Source organism: Sus scrofa, chromosome 9 (assembly GCF_054392235.1).
Source record: "Sus scrofa isolate SSC_HxYL_T2T_F1_AM1 chromosome 9, Sscrofa_HxYL_maternal_Yorkshire_Landrace_v2.0, whole genome shotgun sequence".
NCBI classification, from domain to species: Eukaryota; Metazoa; Chordata; class Mammalia; order Artiodactyla; family Suidae; genus Sus; species Sus scrofa.
In genome coordinates this window covers 95,848,971-95,875,107 of record NC_139391.1, presented here as the reverse complement: position 1 = coordinate 95,875,107, position 26,137 = coordinate 95,848,971, and the positions used below count along the sequence as shown (strand labels likewise).

Genomic DNA, 26,137 nt, shown 5'->3' with positions numbered 1-26,137 from the left:
TTTTCTCTGCATCCTTGCTAACACTTGTTATTTGTTGTCTTTTGGAGGATAGTCATTCTGACAGGTGTGAGGTGATATCTCATTGTAGTTTTGATTTGCATTTCCCTGATGATGAGTGATGTTGAGCATCTTTTCATGTGCCTGTTGGCCATCTGCATGTCTTCTTTGGAAAAATGTTTCCTCAGGTCCTCTGCCCATTTTTTAAAATGGAGTTATTTTTGGTTTTCTTGATGTTGAATTGTATGAGTTCTTTGGATATTTTGGCTCTTAACCCATTCTTGGATATGGCATTTGCAAATATCTTTTCCCATTCAGTAAGCTGCCTTTTTGTTTTGTCGATGGTTTCTTTCACTGTGAAAAAGCCTTTTAGTTTGATGTAGTTGCACCTGTTTACTTTTTTCTCTTGTTTCCCTTGCCTGAGGAGACAGATCAAAAATTTTTGCTGAGGCTGATGTCCGAGTGTACTGTCTATGTTTTCTTCTAGGAGTTTTATGGTTTTAGGTCTTACATTTAAGTCTTTATTTTGAGTTTATTTGTGTATGTAGTGTGAGAGGTGGTTCATTTTGATTCTTTTGCATGTAGCTGTCCAGTTTTCCCAACACCATTTATTTTTATTTATTTATTTTTTTTAATAATTTTTTTTTATTTTCCCACTGTACAGCAAGGGGGTCAGGTTATCCTTACATGTATACATTACAATTACATTTTTCCCCCACCCTTTCTTCTGTTGCAGCATGAGTATCTAGACAAAGTTCTCAATGCTATTCACCAGGATCTCCTTGTAAATCTATTCTAAGTTGTGTCTGATACCCAACACCATTTATTGATGAGGTTGTCTTTCCCCCACTGTAGATTCTTGCCGTCTTTGTCATAGATTAATAGACCATGTAACTGTGAGTTTATTCTGGGCTCTCTATTCTGTTTTATTGATCTGTGTGTTTTGTTTTTGTACCAGTACCATACTGTTTTGATTACTGTAACTTTGTAGTATAATTTGAAATTAGGGATCATAATACTGCCAGCTTTGTTCTCCTTCTTAAGATTGCTTTGACTATTTGGGGTCTTTTGTGTTTCCGTACAAATTTTAGAATCATTTGTTCTAATTCTTTGATCTCTCCCCCTTTTCTTATTTTTTATTTTATTTATTTATTTTTTGTCTTTTTGTCTTTTCTAGGGCTGCACTTGTGGCATATGGAGGTTCCCAGGCTAGGGGTCTAATCAGAGCTGTAGCTGCCGGCCTACGCCACAGCCACAGCCACACAGGATCTGAGCCCCATCTGCAAACTACAGCATAGCTCACGGCAATGCTGGATCCTTAACCCACTGATTGAGGCTAAGGATCGAACCTGCAACGTCATGATTCCTTGTCAGATTCATTAACTACCGAGCCACGACAGAAACTCCTCTCTCCCTTTTCTTATAAGACAATGAATTTCATCACAGAAACACTATCCTCATGACCTGGTCTAACCCTAAATACTTCCCAGAGGTCCTCCAGATACCATCACCTTGGGGCTTATAGCTTTAACATATGAATTTTGGGGGGACACAAACATTCATTCCATAACAGAAGGGGTTTGAAGGAAAGAGAAAAACATGAGAAATATGTACCAAACCAGTTGGTGACTTTTGAGCACCTGGGGTCATATGGTTAGCACCTTGGTTAGGGCACTGATACCAATGCAAATAAATCATAGGCTTAGATCTTTTTGTGGACCTTACCTCATGGGCTGAACTTTCAGATTATAGCTCAGTGATTATAGGGTCAAGTTAACACAAATTTATGACCACTGGTAAAAGCAGCTCTGTACATTGCACAAGCTGGTAGGAAAGTTTGCAACTTCTGTATTGACCAAGATCTTAGGCATACATGTGACTCCTGCCCATGGTGCCTTGGGCTCCCAGAAATCTTGACAATCTGACATCAATGGTCATCAGATAAGCTCTCTGAGGGTTGTGTAGCTCAACCCAGGTGCCTTGTAGGTCATCTCTTACTGGGAAAAATTAGGCTGGCATTTGGTTGTTACTACACAACTCCTGGTTCCTTGGTTTAGTCACTTCTAATCATATTGAATTCAGAATGCACACCGATTAAGACTGTTTAATACTTCTTTAGGCTCCATGGGGAATGACTCTGTTTTGCTTTGTGGGAGAACCTTAGCTACTGCCTAAGAAATCAGTGGTAGGATAAGGCACAGATTGAATTTCTACCAAAACCATTTAATTGCTTTTTTTTAAACTTTGTGCTTATGATGATTCTGAGAGAATAGCGTAAATACCACCTAACCTTTAGCAGCTATTCATATTTTGCCAAATTTGTTTCACTTATTTCTCCTTTCCCCATTTTTTTTTTTTGTGGGGGCTGGTATATTTTAAAGCAAAATCCTAAACGTTATGCCATCTCACTCATAAGTATTTCAGTTCACATCTCTGATAAGGACTTCTTTGAAAAAGGTAAAAATTTCATGCCCTTCTCACACCTAAAAATATTAACAATACTTAATATAATTCTCATATTTAATTTTTGTCAAAGATGTCTTTTCACTTATGATTCGAAACCATTGCATTTAGTTGTTAGGTGTTCAAATCTATTTTTTTAAAATAACCTGCCCCTTCTTTTTTCATGCCTTTGATTTGATGGAGATAGTGGGTCATTTGTCCAGTAGAAGGTGCCACTTTTGGGCTGACTTTTTACTTGTGGTATTGTCGAATTTGCTCCTTTATTTTCTATATTTCCTGTAGTGGGGCAGTGAGCGAGCATCCTTGGTAGGTGATACTGTAGAAAATCTGTTGCATTACATCACATGGCCTGAGATAGGAGTTCCTGTCATGGTGCAGTGGAAACAAATCGACTAGGAACCATGAGGTTGCAGGTTTGTTCCCTGGCCTCACTCTGGGCGTTAAGGATCCAGAGTCGCCCGTGAGCTGTGGTGTAGGTCACAGATTTGGCTTGGATCCTGAGTTGCCGTGGCTGTGGTGTAGGCCAGCAGCTGTAGCTCCAATTAGACCCCTAGCCTGAGAATCTCCATACGTTGCTGTGGGTGTGGCCCTAAAAAGCCAAAAAAAAAAAAAAAAAAAAAAAAGACCTGAGATGTCTGGATGTTTCTCTCTCTGCGATGTCAAGATTGATTAATAGTTGGTTCAGGGAGAGTCAACCTACCTTTCACCTAACGATTTTAGCATCAATGATGGTTATAGCCTAGATGCATTTCATTAATGGATGGTTGCAAATTGATTATGTTCTAAATCTATCCTTACTCTTGCATTTATCAGTTGGAACTCTGTCTATAAAGAATTTGCCCACCTGAACGTCTTGGATCTGCTGAAATTCAGAGTCTGTAGGAAAGAAAGGAAAAAAGCTTATTTTTTTCATATCAGTTTTCTGAGTTATGACTTAGTGCCCTAAGAACTTACCATGACAATCAATGAGTTTTTCTTTTTCAAGTATCAGTAGGGGAGTTTCCGTTGTGGTGCAGTGGTTAACGAATCCGACTAGGAACCATGAGGTTGCTGGTTGGGTCCCTGCCCTTGCTCAGTGGGTTAAGGATCCGGCGGTTGCCGTGAGCCGTGGTGTAGGTTGCAGATGCGGCTCGCATCCCGTGTTGCTGTGGCTCTGGTGTAGGCCGGTGGCTACAGCTCTAATTGGACCCCTATCCTGGGAACCTCCATGTGCCACAGAGCTCTGATTCGACCCCTAGCTCGGGAACCTCCATATGCCGTGGGAGGGGTCCCAGAAAATCCAAAAAAAAAAAAAAAAAAAAAGTGTCAGTAGGAACTTGTGGGTCTGTGGGTCTTTTTTTTTTTTTTTTTTTTTTTTTTGTCCTTTTTGCTATTTCTTTGGGCCGCTCTCGCGGCATATGGAGGTTCCCAGGCTAGGGGTCCAATCGGAGCTGTAGCCGCTGGCCTACGCCAGAGACACAGCAATGCGGGCTCCGAGCCGAGTCTGCAACCTACACCACAGTTCATGGCAACGCTGGATCCTTAACCCACTGAGCAAGGGCAGGGACCCAACCCGCAACCTCATGGTTCCTAGTCGGATTCATTAACCACTGCACCACGACAGGAACTCCCAATATTCTTTTCGATGCTCAGTTTATACTTATCTCCTGTATGCTTCTTACAAGGCCCTGTAGTCTGATACCTTTCCTGCTTTCTGGAACAAGAGAGGCTAAGCTTGTCTCATCCACTTCCTGTTCCAGACCCCAAATCAGCCATTTTCCCAAGGAACACAGATTCTTTTTACTGAAAACCATTCATTTCCCTCAATTTTTGCCTCTCTTGGTAGGTGCATTTTTTTTTTTTAAGCCTCCATTTTAAAGCGTTTCATCTTAAGTTTTTGTCTCTTTTGAAATTCTTCTCATCAGGCTGTTTCTAAGACTGTCATTTTCTCCCTGTATTAAGATAGCTGGTAACTACCATCCCCTCTTTCTATATGTACTGTTGGAGTGCTGGGACTGGCTGATTTTGGCCCTTGGCTGCTGCAATATTTTCTGCCAGGATCTACCGCTTCTTCTCTTTGGCATCTGTTTCCTTTACAGCAGCCAGAATGATTCACCAGTTGTGCTGGTTTGACTGTTCACCCAAGTCATCCAGTGATCCTCAGCTCTTGGGTGAGTCTTCTCTCCCCTGCCCTCTTCCCTGTAGCCACGCTCCGTCAGGCCCGGTCCCCGTGGCATGACAGGTGCTCTTCACACTTGAACTGAAAAAACAGCTGGTGCTCTCAGCCTGAAGTTCTCTCTTTTTCATTTACAGTCCCTACCCCATGGCTCCCTCCCAAAGAAAGAGGTTGCCCATTTCCTATGTCCAAGCTGGAGTATTTTAGGTCTGACCTAGAACCCTCCTCTGTGGAAAAAAAAGACTTCCTTGATTGAAAAACACATTCTGATCCAAGTTATACCATTGTGACCAATTTATAGTTGTTTTCTACACATGTAAGCAAAGGATGTAATTTCTCCTTTATATTTAAATTAAAATCAATGGCTAACACTTCGTAGCACTGAATTATATGCCTCACATGTTCTGATATTAACTTTAACCCTCGCCACAAGCCTGTGTTAAACGCTATTATTTGCATTCTACAGATGAGGAAACAGAAATATGGAGATAACTTGCCCAAGATCACAGACTGGGTCGGGGAGGGAGGTTTGAAGCCAGCCAGTGTGGTTCCATAGTTCGTGTTCTGAATTGACTCTCACATGCACTGAGGGCAAAGGGTCTGTTTATTCTAAATGCCTATAGCCCTATAGCACCTGCTCATTTGACCTCACCATTCTGAGGGTGGTCAGTACATCCAGTTGATTATGCCAGATGTTAGCCTTTTTTACATGTGTGCACACAGTGCCTTGTGATCGACCTACTGGGAATGGAGTGGGGATGAGGGTGGGGTGGGGAGCTGGGGAGGAGGGCAAGTGTTGTGGTTATAGGTGTATGGTAACTAATAGTTACAAAAATTCCAAGTTGCATTCATTGTATCCTAAGCAAAAAACACCGGGGGCCCACCTTAATCAATCCCCAAACTTGTCAATTCACCCTGCTTACTTTTTTCTTATCTGCTTAGGGTAGCTTGATAAAGGCCATTAAGGGAGGCTTGCATCTTCCAGGAAAGGTGAATCACATCAGATATGAGGGCACGTATTGGTCTCATTTGAGAAACATGGACTTCCTACCAGCTCGAACTTTGATATCATAGAACTGTGATATCACAGCTACAAGGAAAGTAAAACTCCATGGATGCCACCTCTAAAGATATTCGAGAAGGAAAAGAAATGACAGATTCATGTATTCTAATTTTTTTATAATTCTAACAATGAAACTCAAGGGCGAGTGAATGCTGTATTTATTTTCTTTCTCTCCCTCCTCTGTGACCCCCTTGCTCAGGTTTCAGTTGCATAATTAAAGGAAAAGAGCTTGGGCCACAGCTACAGAAGCTGTATTTGAATGGCAGAGCCATCCCTCTGTTGTATGCTTGCATGTTATTCTCTGAGCTCTCTCTAAGCCTCAGTTTCTTCTTCTTTAATGAGATACACTGTGGGTGAGGTTTTTCTGAGAATAGATTCAGTGTATGGAAAATTGGAGGCACATTGGAGCTTAAATTTTTCCTTCCCCAGCTGGATGCTTATTCTAGGCAAACGGACTTTGATAGACATATTTATGGAAATTTAGGCACAAAAAATTTTGCTTTCATGTGCAGTGTCAGTTTCCGTGTTTTTAAAAGATGTGATGTCCTAATATATAGTGAACATAGTGTCTAAATGTTGGTACCAAAACAAAATAGAGTTTCACATTTGCACTTTTCTTAAATTGACTTGGCAGTAATTGGTAACTTGTTTGGCTAAAAGTAGGTGGAAAGGTGGGAGAAAAGTCTTTGGGGATGACTGAGTACTTGTGATTTTTTTTTTTTAACCTCAATATTGCATAACAACCCTTCTTAGGAATACTGATGATTCTGGTAAGGATATGTTATCTAGAAGTAATTTGTGAGAAATTAAAAGATTTTATGTGAAGATGAAGTAGTTAAAATAAATGACTTTTTTTTCCCCCCATAGTTAATTATTGCTATGATAAATCATTCATGGAGATGGAAAAGTGAAAGTCCCCAGACACCATTGTGGATACCAGCAGGTCTTTACCAGTTTGAAACTTCAATAGAACCCTAAAGGGAGGAGGTATTTTTACGTATGAGGAAAATACAGTCTGGAGAGGTTAAGTAACCTTCCCAGGACCCCCCAGCTGGGAAACAGTACAGGCTGAACGGAGCCCGGGACTGTCTGATTCCAACATCATCTGTGGCCTTTCCCCCAAATCATGTTGGAGACACTGACATAATTAAGCTATGTGGTCTACTGAAACAGTGGGCGCCCTAGACATTTTCAAGTTTAATGCAAAACACAGCTCCTTTTCTTTCCCATGTCTTCAGTAATGGCTTCCAGGATCAGTCTTCACTCCCAAGATCTGACACTGGCTTGAGCAGCAGCTGTCCATCACCTCCCAGCAGTACAGCTGTTGTGCAAGAAACCTGAGGGTTTGGGATGACTCATTCCAGAAGCTATTGTTTTCTCACAAGGTTGGGAAGCTAACTAGCTCTTTATTACCATTGAACAGGGAGCTCTAGAAAGCAAGTAGCTTCCTTTTCAGGAAGTCTGGAAGGAGCAGTCGAATAGGTTTTTGTGACCCAGGATTTACATTTCTGAGGGTGACTTGTTTGATATTTAAGAAACTTCAGATGAGGAAGGGGGAATTGTGCCTACCTGTCAAAATAAATGAACTATTTACAGTTGAATCAAGTCATTGAGAACCCACAAATACCTTTTAACAAAGATAAGCTTTGGTATATTAAAAAAAATTTTTTTTTAATGTGGTGAAGCCAATGGCTCTTAATTTTTCTTTTTTTTTTCGGGGTGGGGATCCCAGGCCTTTTCAAGAATCAAAGGATAGCACCCCAGGAAAATGCACTTAGAAACATAAGTTTGCATCTCATTTCCAGGCTTGCGAATGTTTTGAAGCCTGGGTCACCAAAGACACCTAGTCAAAAGCCCACCTTCTAGAATCAGCACCTTGGTTCTATAGTTATTTGACTTTTTATCTTTCCTTCCTCTAAAAATGTGGCATAGTATCCAGCACTCATTCAATCGTCAGTAAATATTTCCCCCAAATCAAAATATTTCATTGGCGTGTTGAATTAGTTGTTCATCTCTGAATGTAGCAAAAGCTTCAGTGAATGCTGAGAGGTGGTGGCGCAGGTCATACTATTATTATTTAACAAATCCTTATACAGCATTTATCGTGTCAGAGTCCTTCGAGGTACTTTGAGAACATTCCCTCATCGAATCCTCATAACGGCCTTATGTGGCAGATGCTCTCATTGTCTTCTTTTAAGAAAATGAGGTACATAGAAGCTAGGTAGGTTGCTTGAGATCACCTAATGAGTGGAGGGGCCAAGATTTGAAGTCTGGCTTCATATTACAAGGTCTGCCTATTCTGCTGTATCCTCTCTGCAAATAAAATAATGTATTTCTGTGATTACAGTCTCTCACTCTTTTTCGTTTTAATACTTTTGAAATAGGAATATTTGTTACAAGTGATATAATCATTTAAAGGGATATTACTTTTTTTCCTTGTAAAAGCTTTCGTTTTTATTTCTGTATTTATTTATTTTCTTTTTACAGCCACACCTGCGACATATGGAAGTTCCTGGGCCAGGGGTTAAATTGGAGCTACAGCTGAGGCCTATGTCACAGCCACAGCAATGCTGGATCTGAGCCCCATCTTCAACCTATACCCCAGCTTGCAGCAATGCTGGATCTTTAACCCACTGAGCACAGCCAAGGGCTGATCTGGCATCCTCATGGATACTAATCAGGTTCTTCACTCGCTGAGCCACAACAGGAAGTCCTACAGCTTTTATTAAATTGATAGTATATCTCAAAATGTTGCTGTCTTAGAATAAAACAACTATAGTAAGCCCTGCTTTAGTTTTTAAACTAAAAATGTCTACATAGTTTATCTGTAGACATATCAAAATAAATCACAAAATGGTGCATACAAACGAAATCCTTATCTACTTATGAAGTATGAAAATGTGAATTAGGATGATACACTGAACACTGGTAATTACTTAGTGATTTAAATGTCAGAGAATACATTTGAATTTAAAAAAAAATTTCCTGCAGAAAACATGAATATTCTTAAGGTAATGTTGAAGGTGAAATTATATATACATGTACAGTTTATTATTGGTTTCCTTCAGATTTTTTTTAGTGCAAAATTTACAAGTTACGTTTCCTGTATGAATTCCTTTCTTTTTCAAAACTAAAAACCTTGAACATCCCCAGGTGACAACAGATTTAGACTTGGCCTTTGAGTCACTGCACATTGTGTGGGGAATTGGCAGATCTTACCTTCTGTGACTCAGTCTTTTTTTGTATTTTGTTTGCTTTATTCATAAGACCTCGGCTTCTCCCTTCTAAAAGGCTTTTCTTTTTACTTTGCTCATTTGTGTCACCTGTAGAAAAAACATACCTCAGAATTTCTAATAAAGGCAAAACAAACCTTTACTAAAATTCAACAGTCTGAAAAACCAGGGCTTCTGCGGTCTCACTGCTTGTCTTCCTGTATTTTTTTTCTAACTGGTCTAGCAACTTTAACCTCCAGCCCCATTGGTGGTTTTGCTGTTCAGTCAAATTTGACCTTGTCAAATCATTTACCTGCAGCTGTTATGAGGTGTGCATGCAAATACTTGTGATTGCCTAACACTTTTGCCTGTGGTGCCAAGTGTAAATTTGTTCTCCTCTCTCCTGCTACCGTTGAGGGAAGTGAACAGCTTTTCACTTCTGCTTCGTCTAACACTCTGAATGTTGCCTGTAATGCGCAAATACCACAAGTGGTTCACGCCATCATAGTGTGTTGTGAATTTATATAGAGGTATGAAATCTTCTTTTGTAGGGGAAAAAAAAAGCAAACAAAGAAAGATGTGTGACAATACCTTTTAGAAATTCGGGGAAGCATGATGCCTGCTTCAGTTCATTAAAATAGAATTTGACAGCAGTGTAGTAGAGAGAATGTGTTTCTGTGTGTTTGTCATTGAACGACTGTGTGACTTGGAATATGTCACATAACCTTTTTGTGTCTCTGTCTCTAAAGTGGAATAGCGGTATTCTCTTGTGAAAATTGGTGGTGGGGGAGGGGATCAGTTTTCTCTTCTTGGTCCTTGTCTGACCAACCAAGGTCAGAGCAGTGGTCTTTCTCCATAAGGATGCCAACTCAACACCCAGGGCACTGTGGGGCATATTTTAGACAGAAGCAAAGATAGATCTTTAATATTCACCCCGTCTCTTGAGTTGGAGAGGGGGAAGGTAATGCTTTCATTGAAAGAGCATTTGAAAGTGCAAGAGTCTGATTCAATCAAGAGGCTGTCTTATCAAAAGAGTAAAAAGAGTGTCTATAAATCTGTTTCTGGAAGATTAAATCATTTGTGTGGCCATAAACAGAGCTCTGGGAGAGGGGTCAGAAGAGAATTTGTGGCAGTGGCCCTTTGTGTCTGGGGGAATCTTACCAGGTGGTTTTATCTTCTTTTAGATAAGAGGTTTGTTGCTATTTCTTATAATCAATGAAAGGTGTTTCTTAGCCTCAAATTAGCATCAATATTTGTTTTCCCCTACTGTTTCAAATTTATGAAAAATCTTCAAATAGCACCCATTGAAACACTGAAATTTCCTACTCTTCTTGGCACATAACTTCTTTTTTAAAAAAATAAAGCCTCCTAGTCATATTCTAATATACATTGAATATCTGAGGAAGTTAGAGCTTAAAAAAACTCAGCACATCCAGTTCATCAGTATTTGGCTGTTCCCTCTGCTGTCATTTTTATAAGGTTTTACATTTACAAAGTGCTTTCACAGTCTTGTTTTACTGTTTTTGTAGCTCTGGAATAGGTATTCCTTTCTTACATAGACAAAACAAGTTACGAAGCTTTTCTATAGGTTCCAACCTCACCGCCTGTGACCTCAAAGGGCAGGAGAGTAAGTAAATAAATATGCACAGCACTTTGCAGACGGAACCGGTTGAGTAGGGAAGGCTTAGTGTGAGCTGCTGCTGTTGTCATTGCTGCCATCGTCATCAGCTGGAATGACAGGTCTGAAGGATTTTCAAAGATCAAGCCCTTTGAAAAGCTGAAAGAGGGAGTTCTCGTTGAGGCTCAGCAGGAACAAACCCGACTAGTATCCATGATGATGCAGGTTCGATCCCTGGCCCTGCTCAGTGGGTTAAGGATCCAGTGTTGCTGTGAGCTGTGGTGTAGGTTGAAGATGTGGCTCCAATCTGGCATTGCTGTGCGTTGCTGTGGCTCTGGCGTAGGCAGGCAACTGCAGCTCCAATTTGACCCCTAGCCTCTGATTCCATTATACCCCGGGTGCGGCCCTAAAAAAAAAACCAAAAAAACAAAAACTGAAAGAGATCTTATTGGTTACATTGAGGCTCAACCATTGATATCTTGCTAAAGGTCATAGGGAAGAAGGTAAGAGCCAAGGGCTCCTTAGGCTAGAAGGGTCTCTCCTAGGATATCTTTGGTCTTTTCTCCCTGAAGCTATCAAAATTGAGGTTTTAAAGGAGGACTTCCTAAACTGTAGCAGACACATACAGGAGAATCCCTGAGGGTTGTGAAAACACAGATTCCTAGGCCCCAATCTTAGAGACTTTGACTTAGTAGGTCCTGGATGGAGCCCAAGAAGCTGCATTTCTGTCACGTTCCAGGTGATGCCGATGCTGCTGGTACATGGCCCACACTTACTCACACTGGTCTAAAGGACCCTAAATGTTTGGTGACCTTCAACATCAGAAAATTACTGAGGCCAGGAGTCTACCTGTTTTTTTCTTTGCCATCTCCCTGAAGAAAGGACAAACCAAGATGACAACCATGACTATAAGAATGATTGAATTAATAATATCGGAAACTCTCCTTGATTGGTTTCTACAAAGTGACTGGCAGTTGAAACAGAAGCGATGAGCATTTGAAGCATGAAGGGTCCCTGGCAGCTGAGCTAATTATCCCCTGTGCAGCCCATGCATTCTCTTTTTCTTCTGGTCTCTGTCTGGAGGCTGCCCTTCTGGATGTCCATCACTAGGGCTCTTACCATGTGGCTTTGGTTAGGGTTCAGTCAGTGGAAGGCCAGCGGGGAGAGAAGCCAGGGATGGGTGCCTGTCTGTCCCCTCCTCCCCGTTCCCTCTCTTTTCCAGTGTATCAACGGCAGTGACCATGACCATCTCTCACCAGCTACCATGGGACGGTCCTTCCTCCACGGCATGGGCTCTCTCCAGCCTCTAGTAAATCTGTGTCCCCACCCCATACCTGGCCCCTGTGTCTCGCAGCCTCTCCTGCTGGATCGAGGAACCTTTCCCACATGTCTTTGATAGGCTCCTTCTGAGCCCCTGACTGATATATAGGGAGCCAAGGAGGAGCAGTGTGTGTGTAGCTGTGGGTGAGAAGAACCTCGTGAAAGGAGTGGGCACTGGCAGCGATGAGACCAGGAAGCTGGCCCAGCCCTGGGGTTTAGGTGAGGAGTGCGGGGAGGGGGCCCGACCTCTGGGTGAACCATAGAAGGGCCTGAGAGATCCCTGGTGAGAAGCTCTAACTGTGCTAGAATGTGATCCAAGGGCCATTCCTGATTCATTGCTGAGCGTAAACTTAGATGGCTAGGGTTCTGAGTCAGAGAAGCCTTCTTTTATATGAAGAATTTGCACTCCTCTTCTATAATTGCCTGACAGCTTCCCCCCCCTCCCCGCCCCGCCCCGCCCCTGCCCTTGCCCTTTTGCCCAGACACCCTTAGCATTGCTGGTCTATACACAGGAGTTATAAGATCTTTTTGTGGTACTTTGATCTTGCTAAATTTTGTCATAGTATATCGAACATGTTTTGAAATGCCTGCCAAAACTACATTCACAGAGTAACAAATGGTAGAAGAGAATAATTATGCCTTTGCCCATGGGTTCCAGTGATGGGCGTGTGCATAAGATGAAGAACGCTTGTCGTGGTTTTGGCACTCAGCCAAATCACCTTCTCCAGTCACCGCACATTCAGGAAGGACCACAGCTCAGCCTAATACCAATTCTATGTGATAATCGGTTCTTCTATATTGAAATGTTATGCCCTGGACAGACTGACGACTTTTATAGATTTTTTTTTTTTTTTTGAGAGGGGACGAGTAGCAAAGGTTGTCTCAGTATCTTGTCTTAATAAATGAAATGTTTAAAGACAAAACAGGCCCTTGATTGCAACTTTTCTGTTACTGTTCTTTTTTTTGTCTTTTTAGGGCTGCACCCATGGCATATGGAAGTTCTCAGGCTAGGAGTCTAATCGGAGCTGTAGCCACCGGCCTACGCCACAGCCACAGCAATGCCAGATCCAAGCAAGCCTCGTCTGCAACCTACACCACAACTCAAGGCAACTCTGGATCCTTAACCCACTGAGCAAGGCGAGGGTTCGAACCCACAACCTCATGGTTCCTAGCCGGATTCGTTTCTGCTGTGCCACGATGGGAACTCCTGTTACAGTTCTTTAGGAAGAGGAAAAGGTCTCTATGAGGAAAGATTAACTCTGGATTTTTTTTCCCCCTCTTTCTGGGTTTTCATATATTTATGTGTCAGAAAACATGGCTAAGTGAGGGAGTTGGGGGTGTGACCTCAGACAGTTGAGGCAAATTTATGATAATATCTCACCTCAGGTTACTCACCAGGGGACAGACTTAAGGCACATGAGCCCTTTGTTTTTGCTCAGGTTTCTCTCCTTTCTGGTCATTGGTCCCATAGAACTTGGTGGCTGGACACCCAGAGGAGAAGACAAGCCACCGAGGAGAGGGTCTCAGATCTGCTGGGAAGGGGGTGGTGCCTTCCCGGATGGAGTCTGCCTTGAAGCGGTGATATGTGAGCATCATCTGTTAGTGGAAAGTGACTGGAGGGTATAAGGGGGCTTCTAGTGCAGGTGATCCTGAGAGAGTCTGAGTCCTATTCCAGGAGCAGAGAGGAGCCAGTACGGCTCGGCCCCCATCGCCCATCACAGGCCTCTTTTCCCGTCTCAGACCCTGGGGTGGGGACGATTCTTTCTGAGATACCTTGTTTCCGTCTCCAATCTTGAGTGGAAATCCTCCCTACCCCCCACCTGGGGAAGGAGCACTGGTCTTTTTAGTATCTCCATTTCCGTTTTGGCCCCAAGAAATCTCTTGGCGCCTCTCTCCTGGTGTTTTGAGGGCTCATCTCCTTACTTCACTTCCCTTGGAATGAGCTATCCATCTTCGTTTGGGGTTTGGTTTCCTTTGGCTCTACTGTTCCTGGTTTTTTCCTCCTCCTCCCTCCAGCTTTGTACCCTAAGGCTTTTTCTGATGGGCTGTTTTCCCAGCATGTCTTCTCTGAATCAGCTCAGCCTGTTGTTTGCTCTCCTTGTTTCCCTGCACAGCTCTCCTATTTCTTCATCCTTTTACCATTCACCTGGCCCCAGATGAGGGCTGTTGTGCAGCGAAGAGAATGCCCTGTGCTCTTCTTAGAAGTTGGGGTGATTCATGCCCACTTCTGTGTGTTAAAGATCATTAAGTTAAGACTTTCAGGGAAGCCTTCATCAAACCAACGTCCCTTAATTTTTTTAAAGATGATTTAAGTTCTTACGGCATTTATGTAAACCTCGCCTCCCTCTCTTAACTCTCCAAGAGAAGAGGAATTTTGGCAAGGGCTTGAATAACCACTGTCTCCTTGGTTGGCCTTGGGGGATGTGAGGTTTACAAACATACCAATTTCTGATTGGCATTACATTTCCCAAACTACCTTCTTTAAATAGAGACTTCTGTCTCCATCAAAGGATGTATATTAGGAGGTGTTGCTCCGGTGAGAAGTAAGACTGTGAAATTCAAGATCAGTTTCATTTCTCAATGATCGTAATAAAGGTAGAAGTCTCATGTAGGCAGTTAGCTCTTGGAGCACAAGGCTGAATGGAAGACAAAATAAAGTGGATTAATGATTTTATGAATCGCTGTTTCATCGCAGGCAGCTTCTTGTCACGTAGCACCTACCGCTTACATCCCAGACGGCCATCCAGTGAGTCAACCTCACTTTGGTGTTTCCCAGTGTCTTTTCTTCCTTCTAAAAATCTGTATAACACACCTAATCTCTTCTTTGTCAGACTAGTCTAGATTTTGCTGCAGTAACAGAAAACTCCCCAAATCTTTGTGGCTTAACCAATAGAAATTTCTTTCTTGCTCACAGCAAGTCCATTTTGCATCTGGGTGCTCACCAGGGTCACTGTTCTCCATGTGGTGGCTCTGCTTCCACCATATGACATTTCCATGTCCTCACCTTCCACAGTGACTGCAAAATGTGAAGAAAGAATGGACAGTTTCACAGAGGTATTTAAATGCTCCTCCTGTCTGAGGGGACTTGTGCCCACATCTTATTGATCAGAGCAAGTCACATGACCTCGCTTCTCAGCATGGGGAAGTGTCCTCTTCCCAGGAGCTTTGAAAGAGAAAAGGGGCACAACCATTAGGAATGTCTGCTGCAGGCTCCAGAACCTGGAAGTATAGAAATGAATAAAGGCATAATCCCCGTCTTTAAGTCTAGCAGAGGAAGTAAACATGTTCATGGTATTACATTCTGATCTTACAAAGCTGTACAGATTACAACATTCACAGCATGACAATGACTGGGATAGAACAGAAAGCACCTAGGAAGCAGAGACGAGGGAGCATCTACCTCCCTGAGCTGGAAACAGAGGAGAACTTCAAGTAGAGGTGACGTGAGGGCTAGACTTTTTCTTTTCTCCAGGTTAGGTCTTCATCACCTTGGTGAGGGTGGTATCTAGTCTTCTTTTACGTGATGGTATGGTTGCATCATATATAAACTACTCATTTGGGATACAGCTCTAAGAAACAGGCTTATCTTTTCTTTAAGATCTGAAGAAAGAAATGAAAGCAGCCTGTCAGTGATAGAGCAAACCTGCCAGTTCCTGTGAAATGCACCACACAGTATCCTTCTGATAAAGACTTTCAAATACCACTTCTACTGAGCAATTATGCTCCTGACAGTTCTTTGATCTCAAAAATTAAACTTACTGTTACAGTATGAAAAGAATAAAGCCAGATGTAAAATAACAACCGGAGTTAGTCATTAGGCAATTGGTTGTGTTAACAGTGCAAACAATTTGCTTTATAGACAAAAGATGACTGTCTTGTCCACTGACCTGATAAAGCTATATTTTTATCCTTTTTCACTGCTATAGCCCCACTGGCCTTGTTGGTGGTCCTCAATCATGCTGGACATTCTCCTACCTCAGGGCCTTTGCACCTGTTTTTTTTTTTTTTTTTTTTTTTTTTTTTTTTTTTTTTCTGTCTGAAATCTTTCTCCAGATACCTGCTTCAAGTCTTTGCACAAAGGCCATTCTCTGAACACTCTAGGCACCCTGTTTAGGATTATAATATCCATCTCCTTCCCATGTCCTGTTCCTATTCTAAGATAAATAATTGATAATTATCTATTTTGTTTATGCTTAGTCTTCCCCCACTAGTATGTAAGCTATTCAAGGGCAAGGATTATTGCCTGTTTCATACATGGTCGTATCCCCAGTCAGTTAGCCTAGTACATGGAGCATAGGAGGTTCTCAGTGATGCTTGGTGAACACATGGGGGACATGGTTTTTCCATTAGACTTCCTCTGACTGTACATGAAGTTGTGTACTTATATATATTTCCTTCCATAAAACCTCCACTGCTTTTTAGTTCAATTACTAATACAGTGCACCAGCCACCATTCCTAGGGGAGCAGGATTGAGGACCACTTAAGGAGCTCATCATCTGGTGGAGAAACTTGTCTGATTCTGCTTGTGGTGTTTAAATTTGAGTGCCTGATGCGTATAGAGGTAAAAGAGGATTCGTGAATTCTGGAAGCTTATTCTTTTCGAGTGTGACATGCCAAGACTTGAGATTTGTCTCTATATGTCATGAACTTCCGTGGAACACCTCTTGCCCAGTGTTGCTTGGTCCACTCTAGTGGCTCTCAGCTTTTCCCTCTGCCGAGAGACACAGGAAGCATGGTTATGGTGCTCACCTGCTTGACCATCCCAGGGTTGTATTGCATCCATGATCAACAGTGGCAGATGGCTTTTTCCATAAAAATTCCAGCGAACTATACATCGAGTTGCTCTTCACCTCTGGTTTGCTCGCTCAGGAAAGTAGACCTGGAAGATATGTTATTTTAAAAGAACAATCTGCTTTTGATTTTAAAAAATATTTGTAAACCTCAGTATTTCTGTTGCTAATAGTAAAGCTCTTGTGGCAAATAGTTACCAAGTTAAGGATGTCACAGTGGTTCATTTAAGAATAACTGGTTTACACATGATTTCACTTATATGTAGAATCTAAAATATAACACAGGGAGTTCCCATTGTGGCTCAGTGAGTTTAGAATCTGACTAGTATCCACGAGGAGGCGGGTTCAATCCCTGGCCTAGTTCAGTGGGTTAAAGGATCCAGCATTGCCATGAGCTGTGGTATAGGTCGTAGATATGGCCCGGATCTGGCGTTGCTGTGGCTGTGGTGTAGTCTGGCAGCTATAGCTCCAATTAGACCCTTACCCTGGGAACTTCCATATGACATGGATGTGGCCCTAAAAAAAAATAAATAAAATATAACACAAATGAACCTAGCTATGAAACAGAAATAGACTCACAGTCATAGAGAACAGACTTGTGGTTGCCAAGGAGGCAAGGGGGTGGGGGAGGGAAGGGGTAGGAGTTTGGAGTTAGATGCAAACCATTATATATAGAATGGATAAACAAGGGCCTACTCTACAGTTTGGAATAGGCCTACTGGATAGCACAGGAAACTATATTCAATATCCCGTGCTAAACAATAAAGAAAAAAAAAAGAATGCATATCTGAATCCCTTTGCTGTATAGCAGAAATTAACACAACATTGTAAATCAACTATACTTCCGTAAAAAAGGACAGTATGTACTGTGAAGCTTGATTAGCAGGCTGTCAGGGAGCTACTGGGCAGAGGTGGTGCTGGAGGGCAGGACGTCTCTCCGTTTGGTAAGACTCTCCTGAGACAGGACAGTAAGAATAGGTCAGGGCGGAAGGGACCTGGCACAGAAGAGGGACATGGAGGGATGGGCCTGGATAGGGCGGGAGTGCAGGGTAAAAGGGTTGGATCTGTAAATTAACAGAAGGTCATACGTCACCTTGAGTTTGTCTTTGTGTTAACCTTATTATTAGCAGTGGATGGTGTCTTTGGAAAACCTGTGTAATACAGAGGTTGCCAGACTTTGTATTTAATGCCCTAGTAAATTTTTTTTTAAAATGGGAGAATTAATAAGTGACTTCAGACTTCTTTTATGTTGCCGATAAGGGTTTAGAAAAATTCAGTGGCTCTTACATTTCAAGAGAGAAATTTTAGCACAAAAACAAAAAGAACACAACTCTTTCTGGCTCATTTCACTCAGTATGAGATTCTCTAGTTCAATATCCAGCACAAATGAACATCTCCTCAGAAAAGAAAATCATGGACTTGGAGAAGAGACTTGTGGCTGCCTGATGGGAGGGGGAGGGAGTGGGAGGGATCGGGAGCTTGGGCTTATCAGACACAACTTAGAATAGATTTACAAGGAGATCCTGCTGAATAGCATTGAGAACTATGTCTAGATACTCATGTTGCAACAGAAGAAAGGGTGGGGGAAAAATGTAATTGTAATGTATACATGTAAGGATAACCTGACCCCCTTGCTGTACAGTGGGAAAAAAAAAAAAAAAAAAATACACACAACTCCCTAGTAAAGAACTGTCCTTCTGGAGTTCCTGTCGTGGCGCAGCGGAAACGAATCTGACTAGGAACCATGAGGTTGTGGGTTTGATCCCTGGCCTTGCTCAGTGGGTTAAGGATGCATTGTTGCTATAAGCTGTGGTTTAGGTTGAAGATGCGGCTCGGATCTGGCGTGGTTGTGGCTGTGGTGTAGGCCAGCGGCTGTAGCTCCGATTGGACCCCTAGCCTGGGAACCTCCATATGCTGCAGCTGTGGCTGTGAAAAGACAAAAAGACACCCCCCCCCAAAAAAAAAGAAAGAAAAAATTAGAACTCAAGATAAGTTCTTGGCATTGAAAGGGATATGACTGTCAGAAATATGACCAAAGGTGCTCCCTGTTCTATGCAGACAGTCTCTTAGATTCCTGAGACTCTTATTTGCAAAATTATGAGAAAGAAGAGTTCCTGTTGTGGTTCATTGGATTAAGAACCTGATGTTGTCTCTGTGAGGATGTGGGTTCAATCCCTGGCCTCGCTCAGTGAGTCAAGGATCGAGCCTTTCTGTACCTGTGGTGTAATTCATAGGTGCAGCTCAGATCCAGTGTTGCCATGCATAGGCCTCAGTTGCATAACCTGATCAACCCCTGGCCCAGGAACTTCCATATGCTGCAGGTGCAGCCTAAAAAGGAAGAAAAAAGAAAGAAAGAAATTATAAGAAAGTGTGTGTGTGTGTGTGTGTGTGTGTGTGTGTGTGTGTTTGAATGAAAAGTTGTCTCTGGGTGTAAGTCAGCTTATGTGAAGGAGAAAGAGAGAAAGGGGGATTGCTTTTTAAATGACTAAATGGTTTAATTTGTCTTTAGGACATTTTTTGACGTTTCTGCTTCCTGGATGGGGAGGGAGAACTAAATGGCAGTCTGCCCCCATTCCGTTGGGCCCCTCAGCCTTGGTCCTGGGGGGCCTCTAGGCAGGTGGAAATGGATGCTTCCCTCGTCCCTCTGCCCCCGCCCCTCCCCTCAACACCTCATCCTCAGCCTGCATCTGCTCAGTGCCTTCTGTGTCCCTAAGCCTTGTGCCAGCTGCCCTCACACCCAACCTTGGGTTAGGCCGAGGAAGGTTAGGTAGAAGATCACCTGTGTGGAAAGGGAGGCAGCTGACTGAGAAAGGGGAGTGTTTCCTTTAATCCTGCCTGACTTTCCATTTCTTAAGTTTCTCTGTGTGAAGTCCAGGGAATTCTGGCCTGAAGATACTTACTCATAGCTGCTTGTCCCAGTAGACCCCAGTGGAGAATTGTGATCTTTTTCAGGGCTGACCTCCTGAAATCCACCTGTCTTCTGCTTGACACTGAGAACCACAAACACCACTATTTCTTGCTTTCACAAATTTCCTGATAGCTTTTGCTTCCCACCCTGTTGGGTGAGGAGTTGGCTCATTTTTCACATGACAAATATATGCTCCCCCCACCCCCCATAACCTTAACCTCCCTCTTGCCAGCATCCTTGGGTAATTGACTAGTTGCTGGGCCAGAGTTCCATGGAGGCTTTTGTGTTCACTTGAACTTGTCTCTCTAACTGCATTTGGGACTGAGTCACATTTGGAATTCATTTGGGATTGAATTCTTAGAAGGGTGTTGGAACGCAGGTTGGTCTGTAGAATTATTGGAAGACTGGAGAGGTAGGCTTCAGAGGGGGCAGGAACCAAAGATGTCTCCAGAGAAGAAGCCATGGAAAGTAAGGATTAAGAGCAGGAATGTTGAAAACAACCAGCCTGGGTTTCTCTGCCCCTCACCAGTTGAATGACTGTGGGCAAGTTACTTAACCATTCTGTGCCTTCCAGGTTAGTTACCAGTGGGAAATGCATTCATACTTGTAAAAAGTGCCTAAGACAGTGACTGACAAGTAATAAGCCGAATCTCGACGTTTGGTGAGCATGCTGAGGTTGTGCATGTGCATTCGTATATTCCGGCTTTTAGCTCTTAAACATAATGCCAGGTTGCTCCCTGGGCTGCAGACTTTGCTTCCATGCCCACAACCTCTTCTTTGCTGGAACTTGCTGTTCCTTTATCACAAAGTGCCAACCTTTGTTCACAGGCTTTGTTTCAGTTCTTTGCAGTTCCCTCAGAAACATTGATTCTGGGACATTATTACCAACAGGAGCTCATAAAGATCACAGTCTGTACATTTGGGGCTTTAGTTTTATTCTGCCACCCTGAGCAATAGTATAGTTGATTTTTTTTCCTGCCACTTAATGTCTTTTTTTTGATACTGTGTTTTCATGATCGTTACGAAACACCCCCTTCTCTCTTTCCCTCTGCAATTTTGTTCAAAGAGAAACAGCCAAAATGAAAATTCTCATAGACCATCCTACCTCTGGGAAGGTGTCTAGGAGACTCCCTCTTTTAAAGTGTAGCATCAATAGTCTAACATATTAATATATATAATTAACATTAGTGTTGTGTAATGATTATTAATAGTAATAATTAATTCTTTAAAAAAGAGCCGGAGATTTTTGCAATACATATTCTTTTCCCTCTTCAATTTGGTTCAAAGGTAATTATATCTATCCATTCTCTTATTGAAAGAGTCTTCCCCTTAGGTACTATTATTAAGAGTGTTGGTTATTCTGGCAAACCAGGAGGACGTAGTTCATTTATAGAGAAGTTTTACTTAAAAAAAAAAAAAATCGGTGGCTAGGTATAGCTCATGTATGCTGTTTTGCTTCCCAAGTTTAGCTGTTTACTTTTTTTGCCTATAAACACACATATAATCCAGTCATGCAGTTCAGCTTGACTTTGAACATGAAAATATATAGGTACTTAAATATATGTATATGAATCACGGCATATGGAAGTTCCCAGGCTAGGGGTCAAATCGGAGCTGCAGCTGCCGGCCTACACCACAGCCATATCCACAGCCACAGCCATGCCAGATCTGAGTCGCATCTACAACACTAGGTCTTTAACCACTGAGTAAGGCCAGGGATTGAACCCACATCTTCATGGATCCTGGTCAGGTTCGTTACTGCTGATCCACAACAGGAACTCCTAAGTACTTAAATATTTATCTGTTGGAGTATATTAAAGATTCAAGTAGCTAAAAAAGAAAAAGTTTTTTCCTTGACTCTTTAACATGAGAATTGTAGGATCATTTTAATGAAATGTTAGCACTTAATATGGATATATATAAAATAACCGGACTCAGGTTTTTTCTCATTTGGCAGGCTGTATAAGGAGGTGATAAAAAGCATTGTGTTTTAGTTATATTCATATTTACATATGTTTGTGTGACCTGGGTCACCCCATGAATGTATCCTTTATTGCGGTTGAAGTCCAAAGAAGTTTAAGAGGCAATGATTTAAGAACAAAATAAAACAAAACAGCCACAGCTTATTGCAATTGTGTCCTGTTCACCATGTAGTGGGTTGCCCCCTCGGGCAGCGGGGAGTGGGAGAGAGCCAGAGAGAAAGTGGTTTAAATTGAATGCATGGCCCAGTGGGTAACAGGCCTGTGACTGTGGAGAAGTGTTTGTGGTCCAACTTGAGAGACACAGGATGGAAGTGAGAGTTGTGTGAAAAGGAGTCGCCCGCCAGGAGTCATGGCATGAATTTATAACTGGAAAGCTTTCAAAACTGCATTTCCCTCTGTGTGTTCACATATAGCCAGCAATAAGAAATAGGACCGACACTGGAAAACCTTTTGTTAGCATTGAATCTTGACGGCAGAAATGTGGGTGAGAATGGAGAAAGCTAAACCCTGTTCTTTGCAGGTGGAACAGACCTTGTTTTCACTTTCATATTTGAGGCTTTATTTATACCCGTGACTCTGAAGACTCTTGCGATGCATTTAAATGTACTTATAAGGAGAAAACACGGGTATACAATGGTGGTAATTAACTCCCGGAGCTTCATTTGCTCATGATTACCGTTCTAACGTTGCCATTTAAAACCTCATTGAAATTAAGAAGTAAGATTTGACAAGGCATTGAATCTGCACGTGGCCTGGAGGTTCCTGCAGTTCACAGGCAAAGTTAGAGAGTGCCTGGGAAGAGCCTTTCGCAGGTTGGGGTGGCTTTAGTTGTGTGTTTAGTTTTGGAGATGATCATTTTAAAATAAATTTGGAATTTCAGAACCTGTCAAATACAGTTTTAAAATTTAAAAAAATGTTATTGTGGTAAAATACATTTAACATAAAATTTACCATCATAACCATTTTTAAAGTATACAGTTCAGTATGTTAAACACACTCTCATTGCTATGCAGTCAGTCTCCAGAAACATATATGGGTTTAAAGCCAGAAGGGTATGGTTTTACCCTAGGTTTTTAACAATATTTTAGTATTCTAAGTTTTTCCAGTACTTAACCACTGTATCCTAATTCATGCTTATGAATAGTGCTTCGTTCTTGAAAGTTCCTGTTGTATGTATATTTAAAGGAGTCCTGACCTTTTTTTTTTTAGGGCCACACTCCAGGCATATGGCATGGAGGTTCCCAGGCTAGGGGTCCAATTGGAACAACAGGTACCTACTTGCCTACGCCACAGCCACAGCACCACCAGATCTGAGCCGTGTCTGTGACCTACACCACAGCTCACGGCAATGCTGGATTCCTTAACCCATTGAGTCAGGGATTCAACCCGAAACCTCATGGTACTAGCTGGGTACATTGCTGCTGAGCCATGGCGGGAACTCCAGTAGTCTTGACCTTTGATTTTAAGGGCACACGAAGTTTCAAATTCAAAATGATGATGCAGAAATCCTTGCTTCTGAAGGACTCCTGCCTAGGGAGGGGCATCTCTTTTAGGAAATGTGAAAAGGTTTCAGTCTTGTGTTCTTTTGCAAAGATTTTGGTCTAATTCAGTTTTAACCCATCCATGCATGAGTTTTAAATAGTTTTCAGTCTAGCTTAGGAACTGCTTTAAAAACAACTCTCTTGGTGATTTAATCTTACCTTCAGTGAGAGGCCTGTGTGGAATAGTTGTTAATTGAATATACACCGAAAGGCATTTTAGAAGCCCTTTTTCTCCTATGGGCCGAGGGGTTTGTCAGAGTCTGTGTGCTGAGGTCTCAGGACTGACGTTCTTTTGCATTGAACTGGAGAGTTGTCACTCAGGACTCAGGAAGGGATGTGATGGATCACGATGAGGTCCACAAGGTCAGGACCAAAACTTAAATTCTTGCTAATGGCGCTGATGAAGCCAGTGTCCTATACCTGAGGGTGACAGTTAATTTAAAAAATGATGTGCAATTTGCGTTTTTTTTTTTTTGGTCTTTTTTGCCATTTATTGGGCCGCTCTCGCGGCATATGGAGTTCCCAGGATAGGGGTCTAATCGGAGATGTAGTCACCGGCCTATGCCAGAGCCACAGCAATGTGGGATTCGAGCCGCGTCTGCAACCTACACCACAGCTCACAGCAACGCCGGATCATTAACCCACTAAGCAAGGGCAGGGATCAAACCTGCAACCTCATGGTTCCTAGTCGGATTCGTTAACCACTGTGCCACGACGGGAACTCCAAAATTTGCATATTTGAGAGTTGTATGCAGACCTATTCTCTGGGGGCAGAGGAACGAGTTAGATTTTACTAGAAACTTTGTTGACCACATGGTTTCATAGCCTGTGTTAATGTACCTGCTACACATAATCTCTTGTTATCTCACCTTCTTCCCTTGGAAGCTGCTGTCTAACCTGGCTTTGTACAGACAGTTAAATCCAAACACTGGGAAGTCCTACATTATTGGTACTTGACTCTGAGGTATTTACTTCCTGAACTGATTTTCTTAGATGCTGTTAGCTTTGAGTGAGTGTTCAGAGGTTAATGGCAAGCGAAAGTGATCCTAAGGGCTTCAGCAAATTGACCACAAAACCCTCTGAGCACTGATGTTAGTAGAATAGAGACATTGGGCAGAGCCCAGACTATGCCCTTTCCCGACCAAGGGCCATTTCAAAATGGAAGGGCTGCCCCGTCTCTTCTTGCTGTGTATTTGCAGTTTCCCCATTGTCATCTCTCAAGGTCTTCTGTCGCCCTTTTCTCTCCTTGAGTCTTATCCGTGCTCCTGTCTCTCTCGGGAAGACAGGGAGGGTGTGGGATGGACTCCATGGAGCAGAAAGGGGGAAAGAGTGAAAATATCATCCTCAGCAGACTCTTTAACCTTGTTGGAGAGTTGCTTGGATCATCAGTGTCGGAAAGTGAGACACATGAACATGGGAAGATCTCGACAAGGCTCTTCTGCAGAAGGGCTCGGGTACTCCAAAAGCACACGCGAAGAGGAAAAGACCCTCCCTATTTACCCCTAATGCAGGTGATGTACCTGTCCCCTTCCCATTGGTCAGGTCAGGCCTCACCTTCTGCCCGGTTGGCTAATTGAAACAAACTGTTGCTGGGTGACGAGGTAAAGAGGACGGGGTTGCAGGAGGGCATTTCTGCTGAAACCAGAGCAAAATGGAGTGACCAAGATTTCTTTTGATAGAAAAGGCATGTTAATTCTCACAACCTGTCCTGTCTTCTTGGCTCTTTCCCTCGAGGTTTATCTCCATCTCCCAAACTCATCCATGTACTTATATCGGGGCTAATTTAAGTTTGGATATCTTTCTGACTGTAGACGTGTTCTTAATGCTTCGTGTGTAAAGAATCACTATTTGCATTTGTGTAACCTTGCCTTTCTGATACTCGGTCAGAGGTGGAGGATAGTGGTATAAGAAGAGGTTTTATCTTTTTTCCTAGTTATATGAGGAGTATATTTAATACAGAAAAATTGGAAGTTTGAAGAGAAACAAATCTACCAGTAGCCAGTTAGCCTTTTGTTAACAGCCTGTTAGCATTTTGGTATATTCTTTTCTATTTGTTTTTTAAGTGTAGTTGACCTTATACTGTCTTAGTTTTCCTTTTTTTTTTTTTTTTTTTTTTTTTTTTTTTTTTTTACTTTTCACCAAAATACTTCCTATATTACAAGTTCTTTAAAATATTTGTAATAGCTGCATCATATTTTGTCAGGTATGAAGACTTGGAGGGGGCGGAGGGGAATATGGGTCCAGGAGTGATAGAGCAGGTAGTGTTTTTAGGTAACCAAGGATTGTAACACTCTCTCAAGTAGTTACAAAAAAAACAAAAAACAAAAAAACTAACAAAATGTCTCCTCCTCTGTCATCCATGTACATGATGTCGGTTAATTTGAAATGTAGGGCACTTTTATTAACTTTGGGCCTTTCATCTAGAAACATACTTTGAAAGGGGCCTGTTAAAAATTCGGGTTGTGATTGATTCTAGCTCAGCTGAGTCAAGTTAGAGAAGATAAGTTTGTTACCTAATTCCATGCGGATAGAAAGGAGGCAGAGTGCAGTTGTAAGTGTTTAAAATGAAGGGATTGGCATATGCACACTCTGACATATGGAATGGTTGGCCAAGGGACCTGCTGTATAGCACAGGGAACCCTACCCAGGATTCTGTGATGATCTCTATGGGAAAAGAATCTGAAAGAGAGTGGAACGTGTGTACATGTATAACTAAATTACTTTGTTGTACAGCAGAAATGAGCACAACCTTGTAAATCACCTATGCTTCAAAACTTAACCAAAAAAAAAAAAACCTGAAAATTGAGGAAGTTCTCAGAATGGAGTCCCTTATGCAATATCTCTTATAGCAACGATGCCTCAAGAGGAGGGGTAAACGCAAAAAACTTGGAGTTGCTTTTGGATCTTATATTGTAGAATACATGTCAATTAGAGTCTGAATGTCTTCTGCTGAGGTGGTGAAAAAATAGTAAAGAAAGGAGGCAAAGTAGGTCCAGCAAGTTTGGGAAGTCACAGGCTGCTTTACTAGGAGGGTCTCGTGGCTCTGGTGTTTGGCCTCTTTCCCTTACGTGACTTGTTCAGCTCTCT

General features: G+C 42.2%; 1 protein-coding gene across 26 annotated transcripts in view; it reads left to right on the top strand.

The window, feature by feature from the left end:
* Positions 1 to 26,137, top strand: part of RAPGEF5 (Rap guanine nucleotide exchange factor 5) — a 434,425-nt gene that overhangs the window by 195,592 nt on the left and 212,696 nt on the right. The window contains exon 1 of one of the 26 annotated variants that reach the window (XM_084978471.1): positions 24,631 to 24,734. The exons of 24 other annotated variants lie outside the window; for them this stretch is intronic. The gene's annotated coding sequence lies outside the window, so the exon portion shown is untranslated. Of the gene's footprint in view, positions 1 to 24,630; positions 24,735 to 26,137 lie in introns of those variants that run through there. One more of the 26 variants, XM_084978474.1, reaches the window with a different exon arrangement.